Genomic DNA, 18,917 nt, shown 5'->3' on the forward strand with positions numbered 1-18,917 from the left:
AGAGGCTGGGTAAGGAGGTCTTGATCCACGGACACAGACCACGGACCGTGGTCTGATCTACGGACCGTGGGTCTGTCCGTGGGTCGAGACTTAGTCAATTTTTCTGAGCTGGCTGGGGAGGGGTTGCAGTGGTGAACCACGGTCCACCAGCACGGGTCGTGGTCTGACCTACGGTCCGTGGATGGTGACCGTAAGTTGCACTTGAAATTTCTCAAAATCTGCATTTTTGGTCTGTTTTGAATACGGGGTGTTACAATACTTATCAAACTTAGGGGTTTTAAATCCATGTGGCAAGTGGACATTTGGGAACATACATAAGTCTGTGAATGCGACACTTTTGTGCCCTCTTAGCCCTTGCATACTTTTCATGTGTTGCTCGATGCTTTTCATTTTCTTCATCATTTCCTCTTGCTCTGAGACTTGAGGGGGCCTCTCAACATCAATAGGGGAGCCGAATTGTACAGAGTTAGGGCCCCCGAATGTTATCCCAGGAGTATAGTATTGCTCTGGATGGACGGTGAACTGTCTCTCTTGAGCTGCTCTCTGCGTCACAGTTGGTTGTGGGAGAGTATAGACTGGTGCAATTATCGCGACAGTAGGATTATTCCTGAATGGCATGCCTTGAGGGCGTGTTGTTGATGGTCCGGCCCCATAATTATCAAATGGACCATACCCCGGAGGGAAGAAAGGATCTAATATCGGGACCTGAGAAGACGAAGATCGGATACTAGTGATCTCAGGAAAACCGGGAGTAGACGTTGGTGGTTCTTGGCCATTGGACCAGGCTTGCCACAACTGTGCCATAATATGCCTCAATGTCTGATTTTCTTCAACAGTGGTTGACTCTCTTATAGTTGAATCAACTGGAGTATCCACTGGGTTTACCACAGTTTCAGTATTGCTTGTCATTGACGCTCTTACCTTAGACCTGGTAAAGTACGGGTGTTCTGCCAGTTTACCACAAACTAACCACCAAAAGCTAACTAAAGAGAGAAATGAACAAACTTGTTAGGGGTTAGACATCAATCACACATTTGTTAATCAGATAGTAACATGAGTTCAGAAGGCCATTGTCTCATCCCAGCTTTGCTTCGCTCATTGTTTTCCCTTTTTTTTAAAAAAAAGTTTTGATCAAACCCTTTGGAGGTTGCCTACGTATCATGTCGCCGCATGAATTAGATCATTACGTAGTTCATAAATTTAGACAACTCAACAACATTAATTTAGACAAGTGAAACCAAACTCTTTCATTCATTTCCAAAAACTTTAAGCAACATGACAAAACCAATAGGCTTAAACACAACCATGATCAATATGATCTCTTTGAACACCAAACTTTAAACTGAAACACTGAGTCTTAAAAAAAACAAAATGAAACAAACAAACGAACTAAAACAGCTAAACTCTTCTTCAATCTTCATCATCCTCCTGGGGCTTTCTTTGTCCTCCCAAGGTCTCATACAGATTTAACAACACCTTCGGCAGATAGGGAACAATGGCTCGTGCTTGCATAGCCACTTTTGGGTCATTCATACGACGATGATTTTTAATAACATAGGAGGTTTGTTATGTCAACTGATGAACTTGACGCCTAGCCCTTCCCATATTTTCATGGCAGTTATTCAACCAAAACTGATGATCACCAAGATTGTTCCTTAAGAGGGCCTCTCGCTCCTTTGCCGCTTCAAGTTGATGGTGAAGAGTTGCTCTCTCAATGATCATTTGTCTTTGCCCCTCTTCGATATCGACACAATGACTGATTTTCCTTTTATGTTCTTCTAACTGTACATTAAACTGATCATGTAAACGCATCTAACATGACCTTTCTTTCTCAAATTTCTCCTTCTACCGCTTAAGTTCTCCCTTTTGATACTGCACGACCTCTTCAGATGCCACTAAGTCCCTCTTCAATCGAGAAATTTCAAAACTCTGCTCCTTTCTAATCTGTCGAGCCAAGTAAATTCTACTATCCAACTCTTCCTCTAACCGGGCTAATTTCCCCTCTGCATGTTTCAATTCCCCTTCCACATCTTGTAACTCCAACTGAATATTTCTTTCTCTTTGGACTTGAACTTCTTGCCGGGCAATAGTGGGTTTGGCCTTCTCCAACTCTTTTTTCAACTGTCTTATGATGTGCTGGTCTTTTCTTTTTCTGTTGGATCCTTCGGGAATGTCACCAAATGTTGTTAGATCACGAAACCACGATAAGTACCCAGGCACCACTTTTCCTTTATCTTGCTCCACAACCATTTCACTTAGCTCAGAAATTATACTCCCAAACCAGATCTTCAAAATATCAGTGCTATCAAAGGCAAAACCTGGCGAGGTGTCAAATATAAATCTACTCATATCATCATTTGGTGGGATTTCTTGTACTCTAGCCAACTGACGCATAACCCGAAGTGGGGTATATGGTTACACACCTCTAAACCCAATCAACACAAGAAACGAGATACCACTAGACATGTTTATGACATCCTTAGCTGGGAACCAATAATAATTCCACACTATTTCATCAGACGTGATCACCGAAAGTATCTCTTCACACGCTATAATTCCTTTTGGAAAATTGATTTTTGCTTCTCTTTCCTTATGGGAGGAAACATAATTACACCAGTCTGGAGTGAACCTGGGTGCACGATCATGGTGATAAAGATGTTCCAAAAACCATATTTGCAACAAGATGTTGCCGCCTTCAAAGTACATTTCCTCATTTATGCATTTAGTCAATGCACGGAACATATCTGCCAGGATCATAGGAGTAATAGTAGGACTCCCCATTATGGTCAACGCCTTCACCACCCCAGCCAGACGAATATCGATATGTTTGTCCCATTTGGGGAAAATAATGAGCCCCAAAAATGCGACCATGAAGGCAAAACATTCATTCGCCTTCCAGGCCTTTTCACCCCCTTGGTTGCTAAGTTGGTTCCGATAGTTTTTAAATCCATCCTTTTGGCCATACCTCTCGTCTAGAAAGTCCAATGAAACCCACCCATTTTTCAAACTCTCCTTCTCTATTTGATTGATCTTGAGAAGTTCCAGGAACTTTTTGGCATCAACGTTCTTTGGAATTATAGATTTTTTATTGCGGAGATCAGCACCCCGAACACAGGACCCCTTCCCCATGAAGCTGGCGATTTCTTCCAGAGTTGGTGTCATCTCAAAGTCAGAAAATTGAAATACATTATTTTTTTAATCCCAGAAAGGAATCAATGCCTCGATCACATCCCTTCTAGGTCAATCTCCATTAGATGCACTAGATGTCCCAAATGTTCTTTTACTCTCCTTTGCTCATGACTCCCATGTCTGTCCACCATCGCGATAAATTCTTGGGTATTGTGTCATTGATCATGAACTCTGGAATTCCTTCACTTCTAGGCCTTTTGAAACCCTGTCCTTTGGTCGGAGGTGACATTTGTACCTTTGAATAGAGTCCAATTAATGTTTTATGACAAACTCTAACCGAGGGAAGAAAGAAGAGTAAACAAAAAATTATTTAAAAAAACAAAATACCTCTTTTTACAAACACCGAACCCGAGAAGGGATGCCTACGTATCTCATTTTAGTGAGAATCAGGTGTGCGTAGTTCATAAAAAAACTCGCACTTGAAAGACTACCCCTTTTATTTCAACCTCTTTTATTATTATTAATTTTTAAATACAATAAAAAATTGAAAGACAAAGCTATTATCAAGCTGGTCAACAATATAAAATCCTTCTGAACAAATTATTTTCGCGTAACACATAAAATGAACATGTTGGTCTAGAGTGGCACATATCTTAGAGTTTCTAAGTCAAATGCAAATGATACAAATAAACGTAGCCTACCAGAGATAGTTTTTGCTAGGTTTAGCAGTTTATTTGGAAGGTCTCTAGACTGGCTTACTCGAGTGGACAACTCGAGCCCGAGAGGGTCAGCGTACCGGTAGCAGAGCTATTTCGGCTTAACTGGTGGTCCAACCCCGCCTAATATGTGCCTAGAACCAGGAGCGTAACCGCACACTGGCTCATCCTAGACAGAACTCCCGTGGAGCGTATCCGCACACACAGTGTATAACAAAATTTCAGAGACTCAAAGGATGTGCGAGAGGAGGCATTTTATATACAATTACACAATATCAAAACAATGAATCATTGAAATAGCGCAATTAGTCAACAAATTTTTTTTTATCCAAATACTCAAAATAGTCAAATATAGTCAATGTACAAAGCTCGAATTCTAAAGAAAATACCCAGCAGAGTCACTAGATCTGTCACACCACTTCCCCTTTTTTACAATTGTTAAGGATATGACTTTTTTTTTAAAAAAAAAAAAAAATTTTTTTGAGTTGCCACTTGAAATTGGATTTTTTTGGTGTTTCAAGTCACCTGGTAATTCCTAATTTAAAAGAGAAAAAAAACTTTTTATTTTTAGTCTACGAAAATAGAGATTGGTAAGGAATTCTATTGACCAGAGGGAAGGTGTGAGGCACCCCCGAGTCCCGTGGTTCTAGCACGGTCGCTTTATTAACTCATGCTTGGCTAAAATAATTTTTAGATAAAAAAAGTAAATTTGTGTTATTTGCTAAATTTTATTTTTATTTTTAAAAAAAAAATGATTGGCCTAGGAGCATAATCGCACACAAGACCACTTTTTTTTTTTAAATACACACCCAGGATCGTAACTGAACACACGGTGGTATTTTATTAATATTTTTTTTTAAAAAAAGACCGATAATTAATGACTCAAAATTAATTTAATAATGAGAGAAAAAAATTAATAAAAAAGGGAACTTGTTGCAACATATAGACATGAAAAAGATTCTTTTTGTTTTTTGCAAATTGCTAATTAAAAGATTAACGATTTATTTATTTTTTTTTAAAAAGAATCGAATAAATATTAAGTATCACTGCTTGACGATAACAACAAAAAGAAGTATATATTATTTTTTTTTAGAAAAAAAAAATAATGACTAAGCCCCTTTTAATGCAAGTAGTGATATAAATTTTTTATTTTTTTTTATGTAATTTCAGAAAATGATCACTTTCGTAAAATTTTCACTTTTACACAAAATGGTCATATGCTCTTTTGAAAGAAAATTGCAAAAAATAGCCAATTTTATCTAATAGTTAAATCACTAGCTAAAAGTAGCCGATTTTATATTTTTATTTCAATAGCCATTTCATATATTTATTTAAGAGAAAGAAAAACAGAATTTATGAAATGATCAAATTTACATTTTTTGCAAAAATGACCAGATTTACATTTTTCGTAAAAATGACCAGATTTACATTTTTTGTAAAAATGAATAAATTTACATTATTTTTTTTTGCAAAAAACAAACAACCCTTTTTTTTTCTTAAAATGACCAAAAAACTAAAACAAAAAAAAAGACTTTGAGAATGTTGTTGTTACATTGCAAAAAGTAAGGAAAGAGATATACCTAAAGAGATGATGACAAAACAATGGTGAAAGAAAAACTTAATTAGACTCTCAAAGACCACCAAAGATGAAATATATATATATATATATATATATATATATATATATATATATATATTTTATTTTTTTTTCTTTTTAGAAGTTATGATTTTCCCTCTTCTAATTTTCTGTTCTTGTTCTCTTTTTTTTTTTCTTCCTTTTGAAATGAAAGAAGAATGGGGTTTAAATAGGTGTGGAGCATTAAACCCCCCACTCTTCTTGAAAACTTAAAAGTCAATGCATGCATTGGAATTTTTGTTTTCCCAAGGGATGACCAATGAAATTTCTTCTTTTCTTTTTTCTTTTTCTTTTTCCAAGATAAAATTAATGAAAAGACCGCATTGCCCTTTTAGATGACCCATTTCTTTTATTCATTAATTAAATAATAGCTAAATGGTCATCTGAAAAGTTAGAATAGGCCCAAAATGCCATTTTAGATGACCCATTCTTTTATGAGCAACTTTCACATATAGCAAACACAAAATCATATTTGTATGCTATAGCAAAGTTTTCATAATTGCGCTCCATAGCAAACATAAATATGTATGTTTTGCTATACATATACAAAAGAAAGCAGTTGTATAATCTGCTTTGGTATAAATATACAAAAAGATCAATTGTATAAAGTGAGAGAGGCGAGTAAGCAAGCGAGATCTGGGAGAGGGGAGAGATGGGAACGAAAATATATGTATATATACAATTTTCACACATTTTATACATTTGTGTTTTTGTATAAAGTGAGAGAGGCGAGTGAGAGAGCGAGATCTGAAAGAGTGGTGAGCGAGATCTGGGAGAGGGGAGAGAGGGGAACGAAAATATGTATATATACAATTTTCTCTCGCTTTATATAAACACAAACGCATTTTATACAATTTATATTTTTTGTATAAAGTGAGAGAGGCGAGTAAGAGAGCGAGATCTGAGAGAGTGGCGAGCGAGATCTGGGAGAGGGGAGAGAGGAGAACGAAAATATATGTATATATACAATTTTCTATCACTTTATACAAACACAAACACACTTTATACACTTGCGTTTGTATAAAAAAATGAGAGAGGCGAGGGAGAGAACGAGAGTGGCGAGCGAGATTCACTAGGAGAGAGGTGAAATAGCAACAGTTTGCTATAAGGTACAATTAAATCAAACTATATTTATAGCATTTAATTTGAATTAATAGTTTGCTATTATATATACAATTTTCCCTTCTTTTATTTATTAATTGAATAATAGCTAAATAGATCATCTGAAAATTTAAAATAGGCCCAAAATTGATAAGACCCAAACATCAAAAGAAAATCAGTCCACTAACACAAAATTTAAACATCTAAACTATTTTGAAGATCAAACACAACAAATAGGGCAGAAAAATAACAATAAAAAAATGAAATTAAAGAAAAAAAAAACTTAAGCAACAACTTAAACATGAACTTGAAGAACACTAACAAAACAATACATATCCGGCATCAAAACAACTTATATGGTTAAAAAAAATGTTATAACGACGGATTTGGATAGAGGATGAGAAGGGGAAATGATTGTCATAGATTTTTGGATGAATGGAGGTCGCCGAAAAACTCTGTCGGAAAATTTATTGACGAATTTTGGATATAAACTTTACATCAAATGATATCCCTTGAAGAGCTCTACGCTTTTATGTAAAGGATATAGGATGGGAATGACCGAAACTTCGTAAATCTAAAGAAAAAAGGTGAAGATTTATGTTTGGTTTTTCTTAGATCTACGAAGTTTGGCTATGGATATGAATGAATGGTTTGCGGATTTGTGTAGAGGAGGGTGAAAGGAAGAAATGGTAAAATTTTGTAGATTTTTCTGGCCAAGGGGTGGTGGCGGCCGGTAGCAGTGGCGGTGGTTGACCGGCGGCAGGTGGAAGCAAAGGGGAGAAGAAAAAAAAAATGCCAATAAAAATTTGATTTTTGGGGTTTTGTATTTTTGGTAGGATCCCATAAGAACCCTTGGATCAAAAAATCATGGATGATTGAGATTTAATCTTGACCATTTCTATTGGACCGGGTCAAATTTGATTAGGCCATCAGAATTTGGTCTAAATCAACCCAATTCAAAAATTGGGTCATTTGGACCAATTAAAAAACAATATAAACAAAGAAAAACTATCTAAAATACAAAACAAAAATTATAAGAAAAAAAAAAACCTTACTATATATTGTAGGAGTAAAATAAACACGTCAAAAATTAGGTGTTCACAGCTTTGAGTTGCCATTTTGACTAAGTTAAATGTTTATTTTTAAAACATTATGAGTTCAGTTTGAGTCAGTTGAGTTATTTAGAATATGTATCATTTTCTTAATGGTTAAAGTCTTCCCCTGAGTAAGTAAGCCAGACCAAGGATTCGCTTGGGGCCAACAACGGTTCTTGAGTGCCGGCCACGTCCAGGGTGTAGGCTCGGGGCGTGACAGTCTATTTTGTTGCTGTGTTTGAATTCTCATGGTCAAATAAATCTCAAATATTATGCTCTTTAAAATACTTATGTGTTAATTACTGTTGAAATAAAGAGTTGATTTGTACACTTGAGAAGAGAAGTTAGTTAGCCTGTCCATTTGTTAGTTATTTAACTAACTTATCAAGTTGACAGTTAATTAGTTACCAACTATAGTTGAGTTAATAGACTGATTAAGAGACAATATAAACATCAATCTTTCAGTGTATCATTAAATATTTTCTTGAATAAGAACATATGATTACAATCTTCTTTGTGCTTTTATTTTCATTTCCAGTTTTTCAATTCATCTTGATTGCCTTCATGGTATCAGAGCCCTGATCAACGGGTCATTTTTATTTAATTTTTTGATTACTATAAGCAGGTTTGTACTCTCTGAAGTCGAATCTGCAGAGTTCGTTTATTTCTCCCAAATTTGAGTCACAAGAAAAGCTCTTTGAAGTGAGTGTCTGTGTGAAACTTGGGGGTATTGTTCAACTCTGTTTCCAGAATCTAAATTTAGTGTTGAAAAAAGTTAGATTTGTATTGAACAAATTGCTTCCGCTACATAAGAAAAATTGTAAAGATTATCTGGAAACTTTTTAGATTCAAGATGAATAACAACAGTACAACTGGAGAAGTTCCATAGAATCACACTAATAGGCATGCGAATCTTGGATCTGGTACAATAATTCCTAATACAGAGCTATTGACTATAATCACCCATTGTTTTTGAGTCCTAGTAATGTTAGTGGGATAAGTCTTATCTATTTTCAACTTCTGGGTACTGGAAATTATGCTATATGGAGTCGGTCTATTAAGTTTGCTCTTCTTGGTAGAAATAAGATTGGACTCCTAAATGGTACTTGTAAGAAAGAAGTGTATAGGGAAGAGTATTCGGGACAATAGGAAAGGGTCAATGCGATTGTTCTATCTTGGTTGATGAATTATGTGTCTATGAGTCTTTTTGGTGGGATTGTTTTTTTGCATCTAATACATGTATTGTTTAGAAAGATTTAAAAGAAAGGTTTGATCGAGTAGATGGTTCAAGAATATATAGCTTGCACAAAGAAATTACTTCTCTGCAATAGGGTACTGCATTTGTAGCCGATTACTATACTAGGCTGAGAAATTTGTGGGATGAATCTAAGGTCTTAGTTCCATTCCCAACCCGTGATTTTGAGAAATCTAGAGGGTTTGTGTTTCACGTGAATAGGCAAAAATTGTATCAGTTCTTAATGGGATTAAATGAATCATCTTATCAGGCAAGAAGTCAAATTTTTTTTATGAATCCTATTCCTAGTCTTAATCAAGCTTATGCTATAGTACTAGGAGATGAAGCATGAAATGGTTTGGAGTCTCTACCCTTATATTCTAAGACTAATCGCTATAGTGGTGCCGGTGGAAGTTCTAGTGGAAATCGAAGGTTCAATGTAACACCCCAAATTCGAGAAAGGGCAAAATACCCATTTTCAAAAGTTGCAGGTGTCAACCTACGTTGACCACCCACGACTCATGGATAGAACCATGGACCATAGGTGTGGTCCGTGGTTGACACACTCGCACTGCCCAGAAAGGGTCAGAACCACGGTCCGGTCGTGGTTTGGGCCAACGGTCCGTGATGGTGGAACCACAGTCAGTGGTTGGGGCCCGTAGTCTAGGACCCTCATGTTGGGGTTTCAGACCACCATCGACGGCCGTGCAGGATGGTCCGTCGTCTTGACCACGGCCCGTCAGTGGGGTCTCGTGGGTCATGGCTGGTAGTTAAGTCTAGGGGTAGTTGAGTGTTTTCCTAATTGATTAACTCCTATACTACGTCATTTTACCCTTCACTAAGACCCCTATATAAGCATTTTAACCCCCAAATTCAACCCATTCAAGTCATTCTTCCAAATTCACAAAAGAAGATCAATTCTCCTCCTCAAAATATTTCTCTCTCTCTAGAAACTTGAAGAAGAAGAAGGGTTCAACCTAGGGTTTCAAGGCAACCCTCCATTATCTCCATTGAAGATTAGCAATTGCTTCAAGGTATGATAGTTTTCATCCATGGATTTCTTCCATTCATGGAGTTCTCAAATTCCTCTATTTCAAAGTTAGAATTCCCCAATTAAGTTAGGGTTTTCTTCAATTGTCATGGGTTTTCTGCATTATTGATTTAATGATTGAATTATGATCTCTTATGCATGAATTGATGAAATACTATGATTTTATGATGATTTTCCCTATGAGCCCATGTAATCCCCATGTTTTCCAAGTTATGAGTCATATGATGTGGGATTTTGATTACAATGGAAGAGTTTTATGAAATGAAGCATGTATTGCTAGCTTTACATGAATTTATGATAAAAATCCATATCTAACCCCTGTTTTCTAAGTGTTGATGATTGAAAGTGGGTTTTGACCTTGAAAGGTATGGATTTATGCATTTTCTTATGAAATCTATGCAAATGTTTTAAGGATGCTTTGAGATTAAAGTATCAATGATGTTGTTGTTGTTTTATTGAAAGGACATTCTCATAAACACACAAAGAAAAATGTGAAAGGTTTTCTCACCTAATTGAATCAAAGATTAAGAGCTATCTTAATGAAACTAACTTGAATTGGTAATCCAAGGATACATTTCCATGGATGATGACTTAGCTTGGATTGGCAAGATGACGTGTCTTTTCATGGATAATAAGAACAAGAAGAATTGACCATTCTATAGGATTTATGCTTAGCACCGAGAGGATATTGAAATGGGAGCTCTCCCGTTAGTAGAGACAAGGTTTCTAGTAGCAATCTCTTATCCCTTACCTATGTGCCCCCATAGGATGATTGTCTAGATAGACATTAGCTAGTGGATCTACTTTAGCTCATATTATGGTCCCTACCTTGGCAAGTAAGACAACCCTTTTCGGTGTGGGAGACACCGGGGGATTATGTTATAGCTCGCATGGTCTCTATGCCGGTTAAGGCTAATTCCCCACATTAATAATGAACTAAGGTTACTTCAAGAAGTATCTCATATGTGTTCAAAGGCTTTAAAGATGATTAGCTTGCATTGACCATGGTTTTATGACTTATGTTTTCTAACTCTCTTATATCATGTTTTAGCTTGGTCAATTGCATGTCATGAAATGAAATGTCCCTTTTCAGCATGATTTAAATGTTTTATTCATATCTATCATACTTGGTACATTGTTTTGTACTAACGCATACTCTTGCCTACATTTTTCCAAATGTAGGGTCCAACAGTCAGGTTTCTCAGTTTCGTGGCTAGTGATTGATTTTGAGACCACCAATCTTTGGTGAGTGCTCATGCTTCGAGGACGGACATGTATTTCACTTTTTGGGCATGATGTATGAGCTAGACTCATATTCCTTCTATTGTACTAGATGACTATATTGAGACAAGTGTTTTAGACTTCCGTTTTTCTTTATAAAACTATTGGACTTGGACTATTATTTTACTCATATTGTTCTATTTCTTATGTTATGAAAACTAAGTGGCTTGTATGGCGTCCTTCGGGGTTCTATACACCATGTTACATCTAGGGGGTACCCCTGGGTCGTGACATTCAAGAAGAATGTTAAAATATGTGATTTCTGTAAATGTAAAGGACACATCAAGGATTTTTGTTACAAATTAGTTGGTTATCCTCCTGATTTCNCCTTACCTATGTGCCCCCATAGGATGATTGTCTAGATTGACATTAGCTAGTGGATCTACTTAGCTCAGATTATGGTCCTTACCTTGGAAAGTAAGACAACCCTTTTCGGTGTGGGAGACACCGGGGGATTATGTTATAGCTCGCATGGTCTCTATGCCGGTTAAGGCTAATTCCCCACATTAATAATGAACTAAGGTTACTTCAAGAAGTATCTCATATGTGTTCAAAGGCTTTAAAGATGATTAGCTTGCATTGAGCATGGTTTTAAGACTTATGTTTTCTAACTCTCTTATATCATGTTTTAGCTTGGTCAATTGCATGTCATGAAATGAAATGTCACTTTTTAGCATGATTTAAATGTTTTAATCATATTGGTACATTTTTTTGTACTAACGCATACTCTTGCCTACATTTTCCCAAATGTAGGGTCCAACAGTCAGGTTTCTCAGTTTCGTGGCTAGTGATTGATTTTGAGACCACCAATCTTTGGTGAGTGCTCATGCTTCGAGGACGGACATGTATTTCACTTTTTGGGCATGATGTATGAGCTAGACTCATATTCCTTCTATTGTACTAGATGACTATATTGAGACAAGTGTTTTAGACTTCCGTTTTTCTTTATAAAACTATTGGACTTGGACTATTATTTTACTCATATTGTTCTATTTCTTATGTTATGAAAACTAAGTGGCTTATATGGCGTCCTTCGGGGTTCTATACACCATGTTACATCTAGGGGTACCCCTGGGTCGCGACATTCAAGAAGAATGTTAAAATGATATGTGATTTCTGTAAATGTAAAGGACACATCAAGGATTTTTGTTACAAATTAGTTGGTTATCCTCCTTATTTCAAGTCAAGAAAGAAATGAGTTAGTAGTTCTTCTGGTGCTGCCTATACTGTGACCAGTGATCACATTGGTTCGAGTGGTGATCATGAGATCCATCAGGCTAATTTCATGTATGGTTTGAACACTGAAATTCCATCTATAGGTTGGAATAAGTCTAAGATCACTAAAATGACTGAGCAAAACAATCAAAGAAGCAGTGGTATAAAGAACTCTGAAAAGTGTGTAAAAGAATTACAACATGGGTGTACTTTTACCAAGGATCAGTATGATCAAATCCTCCAGTGGAAAATGGTTCAACTTCAACAACAAGCAGTGCTAATGAAGCAAATGCTGCAAATTCTGCAGGTAAGGCCTTATCAGTTTCAGAAAATAGTGAGGTTTGGATTATAGATACTGGAGCAACTAATCATATAGTGTCAAGTCTTGCTATGGTAATGAAAGGTTCTATAGTTCAAACTACTAATCTAAAGGAGGTGTATCTTCCAAATGGTGAAGTGACTCAAGTTATTCATTTAGGATCTTGTGCTCTGTCAGCTAATAGTTTCATTTATAGCTACATATAGCACTTGGAAGCCCTGTGACCAAGTTTTCCACAAACAAAACAAGGACCCTTAGATTATTGAATTTGTCTCTCCGACTTGTTAAATTGAATTTTCTTCTTCACATGTTCCTTTTTTAGGACTTTCTTATGTTTTCCTTTGAACCTGTCTCTCACAACAGTACCAAAATATTCAACAAGATTAGTTTTAGAAGAATTAAGAAAAAGAGGCTTCATAGACAAATAGTTATAGTTCCTTAGTCTTATTCATTTCAGTTGTATACGTTTAAGACTTGAGTTGCCATTTTGGCTAAGTTATTATCTCTTAAGTTATTGCATAAGTTATATTTCTTATGTTTAAGTCTTCCGCTGAGTAAGTAAGCCAGGCGAAGGATTCGTTTGGGGCCAGCAATGGTTCTCGAGTGTCAATCCCACCCAGGGTGTAGGCTAGGGGCGTGACATTAACAAACATTAGCTTATTATTCCAATAAACAAGTTTGAACGTGCTCATCAAAAATCTTCCTTCTCTAATATTCACATTTTGATCGTTATAAGGGACTACAATAAGCTTCATCCCTAGCAGCATTCCACATTTGACACAGTAAGTATTAGCTACGGTATTTCCATTTACTTGTCTATGATATTTCTCTGCATCCACTTGCACATTAAACACGTTATGAAAAATCGTTGTAATCCCATAGTTGTCTATGTGATCAATGAATTTATTGACAAATCCAATTCGGGTTTTGCATATAATACAATGGACAAAATCCTCTTTCGGATATTCATCATAATAAACAAGAAACGGCCTTCCCATTGTATCAATGATATGTTTGACAGATAAAAGAATGTGATAGAGATGGTTGATAATAATGAGAATTTGAATTTATAATAGAGTAGACATTTACTTCTGAAATGATGAGAGGCTATAAATTAATATAGAAAAATCACCTCTTGAACCTGACATCAAAGGAAGGATTTTTATAGTTGGTGTGAGGCGTTTTTACAAGATTATATTTGGAAATTTTGTAAATGATATTCCATGTTCACGTTCATTGAATTGCATTAGATTTGACCAGAAGTCAAAATTATACCAAATCTATCAATATTAAATCTACCAAAAATATAATTTTAGTAAGAAAATCATTATCATAAAATAGGTAAATAAATTATTAAAATTCTTAATTCAATTTTTCCTGGTCAACAATTAAATACCTTAAAGTGGCTTCTCCTCTCTAAAGACATTAATAGGTTAACAACTCAATTTCATATCTTGTAGACTATAATATTGATCTTGATAGCTTAAGTTATTTTGATTCTCATTTTAATTATAATATGATCATTTTATTAATTGGTTTGTATTGAATGAGTTATATAATTTCTTTCGCAATTCAACTTTCGTCTCGGGGATTTCCACTAAAAATTTTAGTATAAGTATAATATATTGCTAACTAGTTAACTTTTTTTGTTCAAAAAAAGTTATTAGTATTTAATTAGAAGTAAATTTCACTTGATGTACTATCATTACATTTTTAAAAACCAAGACAAAAGTCTCATATAACAGTTTGCTTGCTAAAAACCATTTGAACATTGAAAAGGTTTAGTCAAAGCCATTAAGACTATTAAGTGAGAAAACAACTATAAGTTCAAGATTAATGTTTGATTTTTTTTTCATATTTGTCTTTTCCTTTAATGAAGTTTAACATTTTTTAGGAGATAAATTGCACTACTTATGTATTTGAATGTTTTTCTTAATAAGTATGTATTGCCTCACAAATTCAGTTAATATGAAATAGTGGGAGTATTAACCGTAAAATAAATGCCAATAAATATGAGTCAAAGCCTATGATTGGAATATGTTATCAAATAATATAGAAATTATGGAAAGTAATAAATTTGATCATTCTTTTGAGATATTAAATTTTAAGTATAAATTATAGGAACCACATATTATAAGTACTAAATAACATCCTATCCCTTCTAGTTTTCTATTTACCAAAAATCCCTTAAAAATGATGTTTGCGGGATACATAGTGTTGTGCACAGGATACATTAGGTTTGATACATTCCACATAGCGGGATACATAACTTTGTGCACATGATACATTAGGTTTAATACATTCCACATAGCGGGATACATAGCATTGTGCAAGGGATACATGTGGGATACACAGAGCTGTGCACGGGATACATAGTGTATGATACATTCCACATAGCGGGTTACATAGCGTTGTGCACGAGATACATGCGGGATACATAGGTAAATAAGGGATTTTTGAAAATTTTGAAATAAGTAGGGATAAATGGATATTAAAGTAAGTAAAGGAGTGTAGTTAAGTAATTTTTCCAAATTTTAATGCTAAGAATAACTTGCTTAGTAAATATAAATTTAGTTTCACAAACTCACCGCTAAATAGTGAACACCTCTTCATTATAATCCTTATATTGGCTATGGTATCCAATCAAAAGAGATAGTACTTTCTTATAAAAAGTCACAAATGTTTTTAAAAAAGGAGTTTGTATTTATATAACTTAATTAAATATAATTCATAACTTGAAACAAAATAGTTTGCGAGCGATAATAAACTAATAAAAAGAGGTTCTAACAAGATGGAAAAAAAAAAGTACATCAATCATACAAAAGCAAATGCTAAGTACATCAATCATACAAAAGCAAATGCTAAGTAAGTAATCTTGATGTTTGGATTTAGATCACCTATTATCTATATTGTATGATCAACCAATTGATCAACATCTTCATTTAGTTTGTTGGAGCCTCAATCTTGATCATTATCATCATGTTCATTAACATCTCCATCGTTATGATGATCATGTTCATCTGTTTCTCCACCTTGATCATGATCCTGCTCAGTAGTACCTCCATCATCTTCTTCTTCTTCTTCATAATCTTCCTCAACAAACATTAGCTTATAACAATCAAATTGAGAATATTAGAGAAGGAAGATTTTTGATGAGCGCGTTCCAACCCACATTTGACACAGTAAGTATTAGCTACGGTATTTCCATTTACTTGTCTGCGACATTTCTCTGCATCCACTTGTACATTAAACACGTTATGAAAGACCGCTGTAATCCCATAGTCGTCTATGTAATCAATGAATTTATTGACAAATCCAATTCGGGTTTTGCATATAATACAATGGAAAAAATCCTCTTTTGGATATTCATCATAATAAACAAGAAACAGTCTTCCCATTGTATAAATAATAAGTTTGACAGATAAAGAATCTGATAGAGATGGTTGATAATGAGAATTTGAGTTTATAATAGAGTAGACATTTACTTCTGAAATGATGAGAGGATGTAAATTGATATAGAAAAATCACTTCTTGATAATGGAATCAAAGGAAGGATTTTTATAGTTGGTGTGAGGCATTTTTACAAGATTATATTTGGAAATTTTGTAAATGACATTCCATGTTCATGTTCAGTGAATTGCATTAGATTTGATCAGAAGTCAAAATTATACCAAATCTGTCAATATTAAAAATCTACCAAAAATATAATCTTAGTAAGAAAATCATTATCATAAAATACTAAATTATTAAAATTCTTAATTCAATATTTCCCAGTCAACGATTAAATACCTTAAAGTGGTTTCTCCTCTCTATACATTAATAGGTTAACTCAATTTCATATCTTGTAGACTTTAATATTGGTCTTGATAGCCTAAGTTATTTTGACTCTCATTTTAATTATAAGCTGATCATTTTATTAATTGATTTGTATTGATTGAACTATATAATTTCTTACTTTTTTTCAAAAAGAATAGTATATGAGATTGTTCTTCTATGCAGTTGTACATTTATATAAGTTATGATATATACTTTTAAATCTAACGATACCACATCAAATTAAATTTAGTGATCATTAATTAGTAACTAGTTTTGATGCACGTGCGTTGCACGTGAATACCTAACTATGTACAACACTATTTTTAAAAATAACGTGAATATTATTTAAAAAAAATAGTCACTCTTAGTATGTGCATATTGTTCCTTATCATAAAAATATAGAAGATATACTAAATAGGGTGTTTTAAGAAGAAGAAGAATAATGAATTTTTTTTTAAAAATGTAGCTTAAAAAATTGAGGAAGCCTCTCTTTTTATAGTCAACAAAGGATAGTATATGAAAAACTGCTTATTGTGCCTTATCAAAAAGATATCACAACCCTTCAGAAAGGTCACAACTCATCGGAAAAGTCATAACTCTTCGAAAAAGTCACCCAGCAGAAAAGTCACAACTCTTCCGAAAAGTCGCAACTGTATAGAAAAGTCACAACTCTTAAAAAAGGTCACAACTCATCGCAAAAATTATTACTCTTTTAAAATGTCACAACCCTTCAATGTCAAAAAGGTGTATGTCTTTAATATAATATAGTATAATACACATAAATAAATATAATACAATATAAAATATAGAAGATATACTATATTTGGTGTTTTAAGTTAGGTAGTATACATAGATTGTCACGATCCTACACCCTGGACGTGGCAGGCACTCGAGAACCATTGATGGTCCCAGAGCGAACCCTCATTCTGGCTGGCTACAAGCGAAAGACTAACTCAAGCATACAAAAGCCTAAAACTGAAATAAATTCAATAAACTCGAATACTCAACCTTTTTAAAAGTTTGTACAATACTCAAAATAAAAGTAAATACAGAAACTCCTCAACTCTGTATATCTATGAAGCCTCTACTATTACAGAAAGATATCAGGACAAGACCCACGACATCTCAAAACTACTAACTGTAATATAAAGGTAAAGTCCTTCGGAATATAAGAAGGCTCACTAAAGTTGACTGGAATATCACATGACCTCAACGAAACGCCTGTTGATGATCCTGAATACATGTATCTGCATCATGAAACAATGCAGGCCAAATGGCTCAGTACGTGAAAGGTACGAGCATGTAAGGGAAATTCTAAAGCACAACATAAGCTTGAATTTGATAAAAAGGAAACATACTTACTTCCTCTCAACTCATTCATGTTAAACTCAACTCAAGAATAAGAAACATAGTTCAACATAATGATAAGATATTCAACTCAGTGAAATAAGGCTCAACTCAATAATAAGATAATCGACTCTTGGTACTCAACTCTGGATACTCAACTCAATATAAAGCAATAATACACATGCAATATATGGAAAGCTTTTAAAACAGTAGAAGGCAACTCAGTGTATTGAAGAATACAATGACAACTCAATTTATATATAATAAAATATAATATAACTCTGTGGGAGTTTCTCTAACCAACAACCATCACTATAAGCTATGTGATGATACAACGTCTCGCCCACGCTACCAGAACTGTAACACCCCGTATTCAAAACAGACCAAAAATGCAAATTTTGAGAAATTGCAGGTGCAACTTACGGTCACCATCCACGGACCGTAGGTCAGATCATGGCCCGTGCTGGTGGTCCGTGGTTCACCACTGCAACCCCTCCCCAAACCAGCTCAGAAAATTGGCTAAGTCCCGACTCACGGACAGACCCACGGTCCGTAGATCAGACCACGGTCCGTGGTCTGTGTCCGTGGGTCAAGACCTCCTTACCCAGCCTCTGTCACGAACTACGGTTGACCAGCACGGACCGTCGTTCGATCCACGGTTCGTAGGTCTGACCGTAGATCGAAGGTTAGCAGCCAGTTAGCTGAAAATTCTGATGGGTCAACTTCAGATGGTCATAACTTTTAGCACAAAATGAATTATGTGTCCCATGACCTATGGTTAGATAGATAATTGAATTATCTTTCCAACGCCACCGAGTTTTCTAAATTCCGACCTCCGAGTAAAAAGTTATGCCTATTTTAGTGAAGACCTGTCGGGCAGACTCGACCTACGGACCCAATCGACGGACCGTCGATTGATTGACGGACCGTCAGTCAGGTCCGTCAGTCACTCCGACAGCAGCTAATTTAAGGGTCTTT

The 18,917-nt window shown here is 35.1% G+C and overlaps 1 pseudogene; it reads right to left on the bottom strand.

Annotated features, from left to right (window-relative positions):
• Window positions 1-15,734: 15,734 nt before the first annotated feature.
• The window catches only part of LOC125852867 (uncharacterized), a 14,617-nt pseudogene continuing 11,434 nt past the window's right edge, over window positions 15,735-18,917 (bottom strand).

Source organism: Solanum stenotomum, unplaced genomic scaffold (assembly GCF_019186545.1).
Source record: "Solanum stenotomum isolate F172 unplaced genomic scaffold, ASM1918654v1 scaffold6331, whole genome shotgun sequence".
Lineage (NCBI taxonomy): Eukaryota > Viridiplantae > Streptophyta > Magnoliopsida > Solanales > Solanaceae > Solanum > Solanum stenotomum.